Here is a 13,376-nt window from a genome sequence, read left to right on the forward strand (position 1 = left end):
CACACATGTATATATATATGTAAGGCAAATAACCGAATTATGCAATTATCCGGTATGCAGTTAAACAGATTCGCCCGTAGTGAAGCAGCAGCGGAAGTTATTACTTTATATGTTTCTATGGTAACAGCTTGAACTAGACACTCCGTCTTTATCTCAATGAATTCTGACATCTGACCTGTATTCAAACACGATGCTTATTTAATCCCAAACAGCTGCCACGCTCCACTAAACACAGATAGAAACATATCTGTAACCACTTCTATGTAGTCACTGTTTGACAGAAATAGCAGCCAAACTTTCCCAACTCGGGGGATGGACACAGACAGTGCAATCTTTAGATGGCTAACTAGCTAGCTAGCTAGCTAGATTGACAGACAGACAGACAGACAGACAGACAGACAGACAGATATATATATATAGATAGATAGATAGATAGATAGATAGATAGATAGATAGATAAATAGATAGATAGATAGATAGATAGATAGATAGATAGATAGATAGATAGATAGGTTTCTTTATTAGCCACACAGGGCTCAACACAGAGGGGACAAAATACAAATGTAGAGTTTTTCTTTTCGAGGGGGTCGAAAACAAAGCAGAAAAAAAAACAAAAGTGGGGACAACGATGAAAAAAAAAAAAAAAAAAAAAAAAAACATCGCAAAACGTTTGGGGTATTTACAAAAAATACGAAAAATACAAAAAATTCCCAATAAATGGGGAGGTTATCCGTGGAAAGAAAAACCTACGAAAAGACCACGGTAACCTCGGTCTTTAGCGTCACAGTTTGTTAAATAAAATTTCTCTGTTTACAAAATTTTAAAACGTTTTATAGAATCATGGTCAAGGTGGCTTCGTCATTTATACGTGCCATTCTTGCTACATGTATCCATCTTTTTTCGAAACATTTGCTAGACAACACTTGCCTCTCTACTCTCACCTTCCTTTTCAAGTGATACTTGAAAAAGTTGATGAGAGATTGACCAGAGAGGAAAGTATTTGTCTCTAATCCTTTCAGACGCGTCCACCAGATGCATTCTTTGGCCATAGCCACAAGTACGATAAATACAGCTCTTCCTTCCCGTTTAAAGGAAGGAGGCGTGACGATATTGACGATAGACTCGGTTGATAAACCGACTCGTCCCACACGCGACAGCAGTCGTTCGACATAAGCCCACAGCTCCGAAATGGTTGGACACTGCACGAGTGCGTGCAGAACGGTTTCATCGCTCTGACCGCATCTCGGGCAGGTCGGCCCCACATTTCGCGAGCCGTGTCTATAGAGCTTATCCCGAACGGGTAGCGCCTCTCGGTAACACTGCCAGGCCAGGGATCTCTGGAAGTTGTCCATAGGTCCCGGGCCGAAAGTCGTCCTGAACAGGCGGGTCAGGTATTCCTCGTCGACGCCCAGGTTCGCCCCGAGATCGTCGTCGTACCTGCCCTCCACTAATCCCCTATAGAATGACTTCGTTGTGATGCAGCCGCTCAAGGTCGACCCGGGACGGCAAAGTTGTTGCAGAGCAACGCGACACTCACGGTGCCATTCGCCATTCCTCGGCCTCTTTTTGATCCACGACTGCAGCTCGGTCATGGAGACGAGCTGCGGGAAAGCGCGTCGCACAAACGGCGACCACACCTGCTCACCGTCGTCTACGTAGAGCCGGAGATGTCGCAGTCTCAGCGCATGTCTGCGCATCATCAACCACGGCATGCCCAGCCTTCCTTTCAGCGGGTGTTGGCAACAAACGGATCGCCTCACCATCGGAACGCTTCCTTTCCACAAAAAGCGGAAGAGGATGCGCTCCATTTCGGTGATGGCGCGATCGGGACAAGGCACGACGGTCAGGCGGTATTCGATGACGGACGCGATGTACGCGTTCGCCACCTCCGCCCGACCTTTTAGGGACAGCTTCCTCTCGGACCATTGCCGGCAGAGAGTGGCCACCCTACTCGTTATCTCGTCCCAGTTCTTCTCCGTTTGCAGGTCCGGACCGAACCAGACTCCGAGCAACTTGACCGGACCGTCCGTCCAGCGTCCCACTACTGAGGCGCTGCCGGACGGTATGGGCTTGCTTCTCCAGGTGCCGAGCAGCAAACCCACCGACTTATCCCGGTTGATTTTCGCTCCCGTCACCGCTTCGTAGTCTTTCAGCGTCTCGCCGACAAGCTCGATGTGCTCGTGGCTAGACGCTATGACGGTGACGTCGTCCGCGTATGCCGACACGCTCGTCCCGCACCCCAGTTCTCGCGGGATGCCCCTCAGCGTCGCCAGCTTCCGCAGTAGTGGCTCGAGAGTCAATACGTACAGGAGCGGCGACAGGGGGCATCCCTGACGAACCGAACGTGCAATGTCGAAGGGTCCCGATAGACGTCCATTGACGCGAACAACCGAACGGATGCCTGTGTACAAGGCAGCCATCCAGCCGCGGAAAACGGGACCGAAGCCGGCCGCTTCGAGGACGGCCTCCAAGTATCGATGGTCTACCCTATCGAAAGCTTTCGATTGATCCAAATTGATCAGGGCCCCACCCATGCCAGGTTCCTTAACTACCCTCTCTATGATGTAGCGCATCAGATGGAGGTTGTCATGGATGCTCCGGCCCGGCACGGCGCACGTCTGCTCCGTGCCGACCAGTTTCTCGATGACAAGCGCCAACCGCTTGGCTAACACCTTGGCCAAAATTTTCATGTCTGCATTGAGCAGAGTGATGGGCCTAAAGTTATCTATGGCGTCCCCCTTGTTTGGATCTTTCTTCAGCAGCGTTACCGCTCCTCGGCTCACAAAACCGGGAATGCTCCCGTTCTGCTGCCAGTTGCAGTACACGGCCGCCAAGACTTCTCCAAACAAGTCTGGCATACATTTGTAAAGCTCGTAGGGCAGACCATCCAAACCCGGAGATTTGTCCGTCGAGCAACCCGCCATCGCGTCCCTCACCTCCTCCGCCGTGATGACCCCTTCGCAGCACTCCGCCTCTCTTGCCGAGAGTCGTGGCAAGCTGTGCAGGTAGGCACTAAAGTCCACCCTGCCTTCTCGCTCGCCACTCCTCCCGAACAGTCGGGCAAAATGCCGCTGAAACGCCTCGCACATCTTGCTCGGCTCGAGCAATTCGCGCCCCTGTTCGTCTACCAGAGACCGGATGGTGGCTCTGTTACCCCGCTGCGCCTCCGCCACCCGGGCCTCTCGTGCGGCTCCAACACCTTCATTCCTCAGAGCACGCATCCTTGCCCTGACAGCACACCCTTCGTGTTTAGCATTGAAGTGTTGGTCGAGGGCCAACCTCGCCGCTAAAACGTCGGATGCGATGCCACTTCGCAATGCCTCTTCTAACTTTATCACTAGCTCCCCCTCTACTCTGTTCCTCTCTACAGCTAGTGCCCTGCTATACCTTATTGCTTCCGCCCTTACTGCTCTCTTGAGGGCAAACCACCATTTGTTGTTGACGATGGCTCCCGTCAAAGCCCTCTTTACTAACGTGCTAATCCGGTCTCTGAAAACCTGTCTCGACGGGAAAGACGCGTTTAGTTTCCAGTAACCGGGACCCTGCCTATGTGCCTTATCTAAGTCTAGCGTACACGTCACAAGTTTGTGATCCGTGTAGCTGACTATGTGGAACTGTGGACATCCTAAACTATCTCTATCTCTTGTCCTACACACTATCCTATCTAGATACGATCTCGACGACCCAATGCGGTTGCTCCAAGTCCACGTTGGCACATTTGGGTGGTCGAGTCGGTACCTGTCAGACAACTGGAAGCGTCTGAGCAGGTCTATGAGGCCTTTGCATCCTCTTCTAGTTTTGTCACTCCCCACGTAGTCTAGATGCGTGTCCAAGGTAGCATTCCAATCCCCCACTAAAAGTAAGGGACGAGACGTTCCCAGGAATACTTCTAGACGTCGAAAGAAGTCTGACCGACCTGTTAAAGGAGGCACATAAACTGCCAGCAACCGAAAAGCGCCTCCATCGCTGCCGTCCACATCTAGGACAACCAGTCTACCCTCCGGGTCCGTAAATATCGTCTTTACTTGGAGATCCAGACTCTTGCGAAAAAGAACCGCCGTGCCACTACCGCCCATCCTCGGCAGACAGGGAGAAAAATAAATGTTAAACTGTCCGCCAAACATGGACTTTAGGGCCCGCGGTTCATGGAGTCTGGTCTCACTAATGGCTATGATATCCAAATTGTGTGACTTGATGTCATTTAAGAGGTACCCTTGTTTCCAAGGGGACCCTAAGCCACGCACATTCACACAACCAATCTTCACCATGATTCTATTTATACGTGTGCTTTAAAGCACAAAACAAAAGAACAGAAAGTTACTTACCGTTCGAAAGTTTTGTTTCCTGCTTGGATTTTTCACCAAGGAGGCTATTGTACAATTTCTTGCACAAATATTTCTGGAATCCCCCTACCGAGTTGGGGTAGAGGGATTTTATTGTGTTGTGTAATGCTGGTGTTACATGATAAATTTTAATATGTTTTGGCGGTGTTGTGCGTGGGTGGTTGTTTGTTTTTATGTCGTTATTTGTGATGTTTGTTTTAGAGTTGATGTAATTCATCAACTCTGTGTTTGTAGTGTCTATTGCTGTTAGCATTGTTTTTGGTGTGCTATTATGGGTGTCTATCATGTAGGCGTTGGGAGTGTTTTCGGGAGATGTGAATCTCCCTGCTTTGTTGTTGTTCGTTTTTCTTTTTTTGCTCCTCTTCCTCCTTCCTTTTTGGGCAATTTTCCATTCCTCAGTACTTGACTCGTCTTCAGATGAAAACTCTGAGGAATCGGAAGGAGGTAGAGGCATGTTGTATGCTTCTGTGTTTGCTTGTGTAAGTGGTTGTATTGTTGTTTTTGTTGTTGTTGGTTGTTGAATTTTTGGTTGTGGTGTAAGTGATGTGGGGGAAGGGGTATCAGTTTTTGTATTGTCTTTTCTTTTTTCGTCTTCTTTGTTTGTTAATTTTGTAGTTTTTGTTGTATTTTCTTTCGTTGATGTTGTTGATGTTGCTTTTATTGTTTTTTGTGTGGATGGCGGTGTGGGCAGCAAGGCTTTTTTTGTGTGTTTAGTTAGTTCTTGTTGTTGTTGTTGTGTTTTTCGGGCAGTCGGACACTCCTTTTTAAGGTGTGCCTCGCTGTCGCATAAGTAACAGCGAGGCCGCCTGCCCTCTACTACTATATGCAACTTTTGGTTTGTTGCCAAACGGATGTATGGTGGGATTTTTTTGATTTCTTGTTCGTTTGTGTGGAACAAGATTTGTATGCTTTTTCCGGTCCAATTGCTCTCTCCAACGTTTATTTTCAGTATGTTAATGTTGTCCATATCAATACATATGGCCGATATCAACCATAGTGTGTCGATTGTTGGAGGTGCGTGCTTTATTGTTACCTTTGTTACCTTTTGGCCAAGGTAACTGGGTAACATTGTTATTTCAGGTGTGTGAAGAGTTAGCATTGAATACGTCTTCGCCAACTCTTCATTTCGAAAAATCACCTGAACTTGTGCAAACCTATAATACGTGATATAGGATTTTTTGTCCCAAATAGATCTCAAGCATCTTTCGATCTTGTCTATACTGGCTTGTTCCGGCCTTTTACTTTTTGTGTTTATTATTTTATAAATTATTGTTTTCCTATTTGCTTCGTCTAATATGTGTTGTGGTACGTTTAAGCGTATTTCACCGCTTTCTTTGGTGATTAATTTTCTCATCTCTATTATTTCTTTTGTTGTGTAGGACACAACAGTTTCACTTTGCTTCAAAGCTTCAGCAAAGTTTTTGTTTGTGTTATTATTGTTATTGTTGTTGCTGGTGCTGGTACTGGTATTGGTAGTAGATGTGGTATTTGTTTCAGTGGTGTTGTGGCTTTTTCCTTCCTCTCTTTCGCTTGCTGCTGGTGAAGGGAGCAAAGGTTGAGTTGAAATGTTGCTGCTGCTGCTGTTGTTGTTGTTGTCGTTGTTGTTGGTGGTGGTGGTGGTAATGATGTCGTCACCAGAATTGGTGCTGACGTCACATTCTTTGGAAATATTGTCTATGTTCTGTTTTGTAACCTTGGTTACAGTTTTGTTTTTGTTGTTGTTGGTGGTGGTGGTGGCGGTGTTAACACTTGAATTTGTGTGTGTAAATTCTTTTTTCTTTTTCTCCATTCTCTCGTTTAACTGTGAGGAAGGAAGACTAGGAAATTCTTTTTCGAACGAAACACTGCAAAATGCAGCGTTCGTGTCACAAAGATTTTCATGGCTACAAGACGCCATCGTCTCAAAAAAAAAATGGCTAGAAAGCCGAAATTGGTTTTTATATCCTGGAAATGTGCCACACAGGGCAGATTTCCGTCGCAAAAAACTTGCACCAGAGAGTCTACAAGTTGTTATACAACTTTGTATATAAAATAAACTTTACAAACAAACTTTTTAAAACATGAAAAAGGCAAAACTTACAGAGCCGACACGTCTACCGTCCGTCCATAGAGATAGATAGATAGATAGACAGATAGATGGATAGATAGATAGATAGATAGATAGATAGATAGACAGATAGATGGATAGATAGATAGATAGATAGACAGATAGATAGATGTCCCTGTTTGTCAGGACGTGACCGCGTACCTGCTTCTGGAAAGTTTCGTCCCAGGGACCAAGTGTGTTTCATGTTTGTAAAAGACCGATGACCATAAGTCGTTTATGTAAGAAGCCGCATCTCTCCTTGTCACTGATGTTGTTCCGGAGAATAAACAATAAAGAACGATTAAGTATGACACCAGTGTCGTCGCAGACAATTCCAGAATGTAAAAGAACGGAACTGATGCTACAAAACATTTCAACGGATGGGTTTTTTTTTTCTTTTCCAATTCAAGTTACCACACTGCAATTGTTCTTCGTTTACAAACAGATCTTTCAAATGTAGAACTTATCGACCTACAAGCAGGCAAGAATCTCAGAGGAAACGAAAAATTGGAAACGGAAAACTATGAAGAGGAACATGAGAGATCACCTCTAGTTTTCGGTTCTCTGCAAAACAATCAGACAGAAATTAAGAAATGACTTCGAGAATTATATATCGAGGAAGCTGATTAAGTTGAGGAAAAGTCTAAAAAGATGCCAGAGAGAACTGGCACTCGAGATGAAAGAATTTCGAATAAGGATGGGCTCACACTGACAGACAAAGCGGAGATGGAAGAAGCATGCAAAACCTTCTTAACCAACTTTTTAAAATCGTCAGTGAAGTTCGATCCTTCGCTGCCACAGATGTTGGATGAAGTGCCATATATTCTGGTCAGTGAAATATTCTCTTGCTGATGGAAGCAGACAAAGCTCCAAAGGAAGACGGCATCACAACGGAGCTGTTAAGGTGAAGAACTGTGAAAAAGCCTCCTTCTACATTTCAAAACATATGCGTACATGCACATACATTGTATACATGTGTGTGTGTGCGTGTTATTGACCTTTGACAGATGAAGAGTATCCCGGTGGGATCGGATACGACTAAACATGGAAATGGTTTTACCTTATAGCTATAGCATTTCTACCACAGCCACCTCTCCCTCCTCCCTCCTCTCTCTCTATCTCTCTCTCTCTCTCTCTCTCTCTCGTCATCTAATTATGCTGATAATAGTCTCTTTATATACTTGTATACAAATATATATATATATATATATATATATATATATATATATATATATATATATATGAATTCACACAAATAATGTGTGTGTGTGTGGGGGGTGTAATAATGATTTCAGTATGATACAGTGACCTTAATGTGTGAAAATCTCTATACAATTAACAAGGTCGGCGGCAGAAATATTAAAAGAAGCAGATTCTTGTTGATAAAGAGCACCAGGGATGGGCTATTTTGTGCATTGCTATTATTATTATTATTATTATTATTATTATTTAAATGAGATCATTAATATTACTATTATTAACATGAATAACTACAAATCTTATCTTATCTTTTCTAGTCCCTACTTCTCCCCATCATCCTCATCACCGTCTTCATTATCTTCTTTGTTGTCGTCGTCGTAGTCGTCATCATGAGCACCACCACCACCACCACCACCACCACCAGCACCACCATCGGCCCTGTTGTTGCTGCTGTTATTGTTGCTTACTCATCTTGCATGTATGATTCTTAATCATTGTTTGCTCATTTTCCCCTTCTCGCTTCTCTTCTTACACACATAAACACCTCTCTCTCTCTTCACACACACACACACACACACACACACACACACACACACACACACACACACACACACACACATACAAACGCAAAAACAAGCAAGTATATATATATATATATATATAAATGGAAAGGGATCAGTAATAAAGGAAAAAGTGAAAAACGCTCGTTGGGGCAGCGACACTAACAGATCTTTGGGGTGATGACTATGGCTGCTGCTGCTGCTGTTTCCATAGCAACAGTGGTCACTGCTCTGAAGGTAGCCACAGTAGAAGAAAAAGCAAGTGGAATCGCCTACCTTCTGTACTAATACGACCAGGAACCGACGAATCGGGGCAGTAAGAACTCCCTCCAGCACAGAGGTGGCCAGGGACTTCCAGCAACAGTTTCACCTGGTTATCCCACAGGGGTGTAGGAAAGCTAGACCCTGGGGAATGGGTCTGAAAGCCGTCAGGACAATGAAGACAAAGAAGAAACAAGCGAAAAACGATAAACCCGGACTGGAAATAAATTAGTCAATGGAAATAGAAGGGCTCTTGTGTCTGCCCAGCAGCTGAGGTTGAATGTTACGATCACTAAGTAGGGCAAGAGGAACCCTATGCTGACTGAAAGACAGAGAATTAGTTGATGCTTTGCTTGTTTTATATTTTTTGAGCTGAGAAATTTTATCTCACGCAATTTGGTCCTCCCAAACGACCCATTTCCCGAGGAAATTCCCCATGTCCAGAACAGCCACCTGTCTTGTCACGCAGATAGAAAGCGACTCCTCTATCTAATATTTTTAATGTTTAGGGGTCTAACACCATAAAAGTTTTTGTACTGGAGTCGTTGACGACAAAAGTGACTCTAACATCGTTCACACAAACGCGGCTCTCAATGGAATTGTCATTATTATTATTATTATTATTATTATTATTATTATTATTTGTTGTTGTTTAGTAGTAGTAGTAGTAGTAGTAGTAGTAGTAGTAGTAGTAGTAGTAGTAGTAGTAGTAGTAGTAGTAGTATGATTGTAGTAAACTCCCAGTTCAATTGTAGTAATGTCCCAGTGCCTAACAAGAAGACGGTGCCAAACTTAAATGATTCCACCCCGCCCCTGCCACTAAGCCTGTTGGCAAACGCTTTAACCCATGTGATATGATTGTTGCTGACGAGATAGATAATTACCTAAAGATGTGTTGTCTGTTGTTATAAATCTGCACTACCTCTAACCTAATTTATTTCTTCTCCCCTGGGTCGGCTGAAGAATGCATTTCTTTCACAGCCAGACGATATTAAAGAAGCCGTCAGATTATAAGCCGGAGGATTAAGAGTTCATCTCTTATTGGCGTGTTTTATATCCAGGGCCGAGAAATTTAAACTAAAGTTTGTGGTAATATTTTTGCAAAGAAGTCAGAAGAAAAAATCGCCGATGTAGGATTGCCGGAATCAGGATTTCTTTCTCTTGGAAAACAAATATTTGGATAAAAGACCATTGCATATCGTTCTGATGTCTTCACAAATAACACATCAACCAACAACATTAAATCCACGAAATATTCAGACTTACTGAATCAGAGAGGGGAGAAGACAATGTTTGCCGATGTATGTACAGTATGGTCATCGAATAGATGAAGGTGTTGGACATTCACAGCCATGGATCAATGGATCACACCAAGTTAATCGGCCGACTTCCTTCTTGTTGTCTGTCTGGAGAGAAATCTTTTCTGAAGTCTGAAAATATATAAATGCTTCTAGAATCCTCTTTTAAAAAGATTTTTAACCCCTTCTGTAGCTTTTTCTATTTCGTTGCAATTAGAAAGATTCATGCTGCTACGAGGTTGTTATCAAGGTTGTTAGAACCACACAGAGAACAACTTGTTTGCGTGTTCATACTGGAAAGTGCTTTTTCTGCTCATATTGGCTAGTGGCTTAGTGGTTCGGGTGTTGCATTCGTGATCAAGTGACCGTTGGTTCGATTCCCGGACCGAACGGCGCGTTGTGTTATTCAGTAAAACATTTCGTTTCACGATGCTTCAGTCCATTCAGTTGTAATCCTGCGTCGTGGAATAACCTTCCGACCAGGACGAATGCTGGCCCGCTTACCTGGTCAGTGGGTGGGAAGCATCATTCAAAAACTGAGCGATGCAAAGTGCATTGTGACCAGCGATGTATAGCAACAGCCGATAGTCTGGTCGATCACGTGGTCACGTGATATTAACTGTAGAAGCAATGGAAATTTTTATGCAGCCCTTTAACGCTAGTTAAAATCATTTGATTTCTAGAGTCTACTGAGAAATGCATATTTGTAAAGTTTAGGAAAATTTTACCAACATTAGAACGAACATTTAAACTAAATAAAGGATCATTTTGTGTAATATTTCGTCTTCTATTTTCGTGCTTTCGAGTCTTAATGTTGTTCGGAATGTAATGTCTGCCGCTTTCTTACTTCTATCATTAACTTGTCAGTAATTTGAAATACAGATTTTCGATTTCAATAGCTTTTAGTTTCTAATAAAATACAATCTACTTTGTATCGAGCACTTTTTATTTATTTATAAATACAGACGTTCACCAACGTGTGCATGTGTGCGTAAGTGTGCGCATGATGCACACACACATATATACATAAATGTATATATGTATGTATATATGTATACATGTAGGTATGTGCGTGTACGTATGTATGAGTGTGTATGTATATATATATATACATATTAGACATCATAAAACCTTGGACGTGGCCCAGATGTGGTGCCGAGAGAGTATTTTACCGAATGTTGTGGAAGTTTCATAAATTTTCAGACAGAGCAAAGACTTGTATTGTATTCTTTTTTATTATCATCTTCGTCATCACCATCCTAATGGTTATCATCACCTCAAACACCACCACCCCCGTCACCATTCCGCTGCCGTCACCATCATTATCGCTACCACCACCACCACCACCACCACCGTCAAAAACCATCATCACCACCGCCACCCCCATCGTCGTCATCGTCAACATCATCATCATCATCTTCATCATCACAGATATAAAACTAGTAGTGCTGCTGCTACAGACTACTGGGGTTCGCTCGAGAGAAAAGAATTTAGCGGAATTTTATTGAAGCTTTTTAAATAACGTGTGATATGTCAGTGAATGTATGTGTGTGTTTGTATGTGTGCTTCGTTTCGTAAAAAAGCATATATGTTTGCGTACCTGTGGTTATAAACACGCACACAACATACCAAGATATATTTATACACACAGACGCGCGCGCACACATACACACCCACTACTTCGTTTGACTACATTATTACAACTGCATCCACATACATATATACACACGTACACTCATTTCCACGCACCATACATATATGTACATATATATATATATATATATATGTACATATATATATATATATATATATATATATATTTATATATATATATATATATATATATATATATATATATATATATATATATATATATATATATATATATACATATATATACATATATATATATATATATATATATATATATATATATATACATATATATATATACACATATATACAAATATACATATATATATATATATACACACATATATATACATATAAATAATTTAGAGCTTTTCATAATTCCTTGAAGAGAATAATCCCTAAATCACAATTATATTAAACCTGTCCTGTCTTGGGTTTATATATATATATATATATATATATATATATATATATATATATATATATATATATATATATATATCCGTGTATTTGTGTGTGCTTGTATGTATGCGTATGTATGTATGTATGTATGTATGTATGTATGTATTTCTTCCGACGATGGAACAGGTTGCCAATAAAAATCAGTGATACATTCAACATGCACGAATCTGCACCAGTTACCCAACCTTTCTAGAAACAGCTGTAAAGCAAGTACAACCTGCACCTCTTTTCAAATAACTCAAAGGCTTGTACCTTTGACATCATTGATCTACTTACCATAGTATGTCTCATCAACACTATTGACTTAGTTTCTACCTTATCCTGTAATGTACCTATATACACCTGAACTATATCGAACTCTTCATATTCCGGACTATTTCTGACTTCCTGCTATGTATACTCAAACATGTATATACTCATATACGTATATATGTATATTTGTATACTCATACACGTATATTTGTATTCCTCTCCAATGTGTTATATAAACACAAATATTTTATAAACTGATTTCATACCTGTTGACTACCTGTTTATGCCTTCGTTCCGCTTTACTCACACACACATACACACTCTCTCCCCCACTCTCTCTCTCTCTCTCTCTCTCACACACACATATGGGTGTCTGAAAATGAAAGCATATAGCACTTAATACATTTGGTTTGAGTATTTAATAACAATTTGACTTAGATCCACATCATTTAAAGTTTCGTGTTTATGTGAGTGTAAGTGAAAATATCTCTTATTATGATATCAATTTATCTATGGCCCCAAATAATTGACTTGCATTTTTACGTTAGTTTCTGTTGGTTCTGTTGCAGAATCTATCCCATAAAGATTGAGAATTCGTTGTTTTTTCATTTTGGACAATTCGGCTAAATCACGATGAAGCTCTTTTCTAAGTCATCCCGACAATTTGTATTTAACAAATAGCTTTGAGCTTATAATGGACCATTCATTTTTTATGGGACCACAAGTGGGTTATGTCTTATTCCGAGAAAGAAGGGAAGTGTACGTGACGTTTAGCAAAATCTCCCCGGAAGAAGCATTGGACATGGGTTTCTGCAGCAGTAAGAAGCATATCAGAATATCGTGTGACCGTCAGCCCAGCGACCTAGCCTGTATGGTCGTAGTTTCTGTTTACAACGGTCAGATGAGTGTTACCTAGTATTTCTGTGGTTTCTTTTGCTCGATCAGGACAGACCATAGGCTAAACAACAACACCAATCATGAATAAGAACAGGTATCTACTCCACGCTAGTTTAAAATGAAATGTAATGCAAATGTTATGGTTACGGTATCAATATGTTGATTTGAACTCTCAACGCTTTGATTGGTAGCGAGGTATGTATTTTATCAAGTCAACCTGCTTGGAGGATTTCACAAATATTTACGCCAACATTGAGAGGGAGAAAAAAAAATGTATCTTTCAGAAAGTCTTCACCGACGCTAGCAAAAATCCGTCTTGATATATGATCGCTCGAGAATGTATTTCCTTCTTGCTTTTGTCAAA

Source organism: Octopus bimaculoides, chromosome 18 (assembly GCF_046866305.1).
Source record: "Octopus bimaculoides isolate indiv1 chromosome 18, ASM4686630v1, whole genome shotgun sequence".
NCBI lineage: Eukaryota > Metazoa > Mollusca > Cephalopoda > Octopoda > Octopodidae > Octopus > Octopus bimaculoides.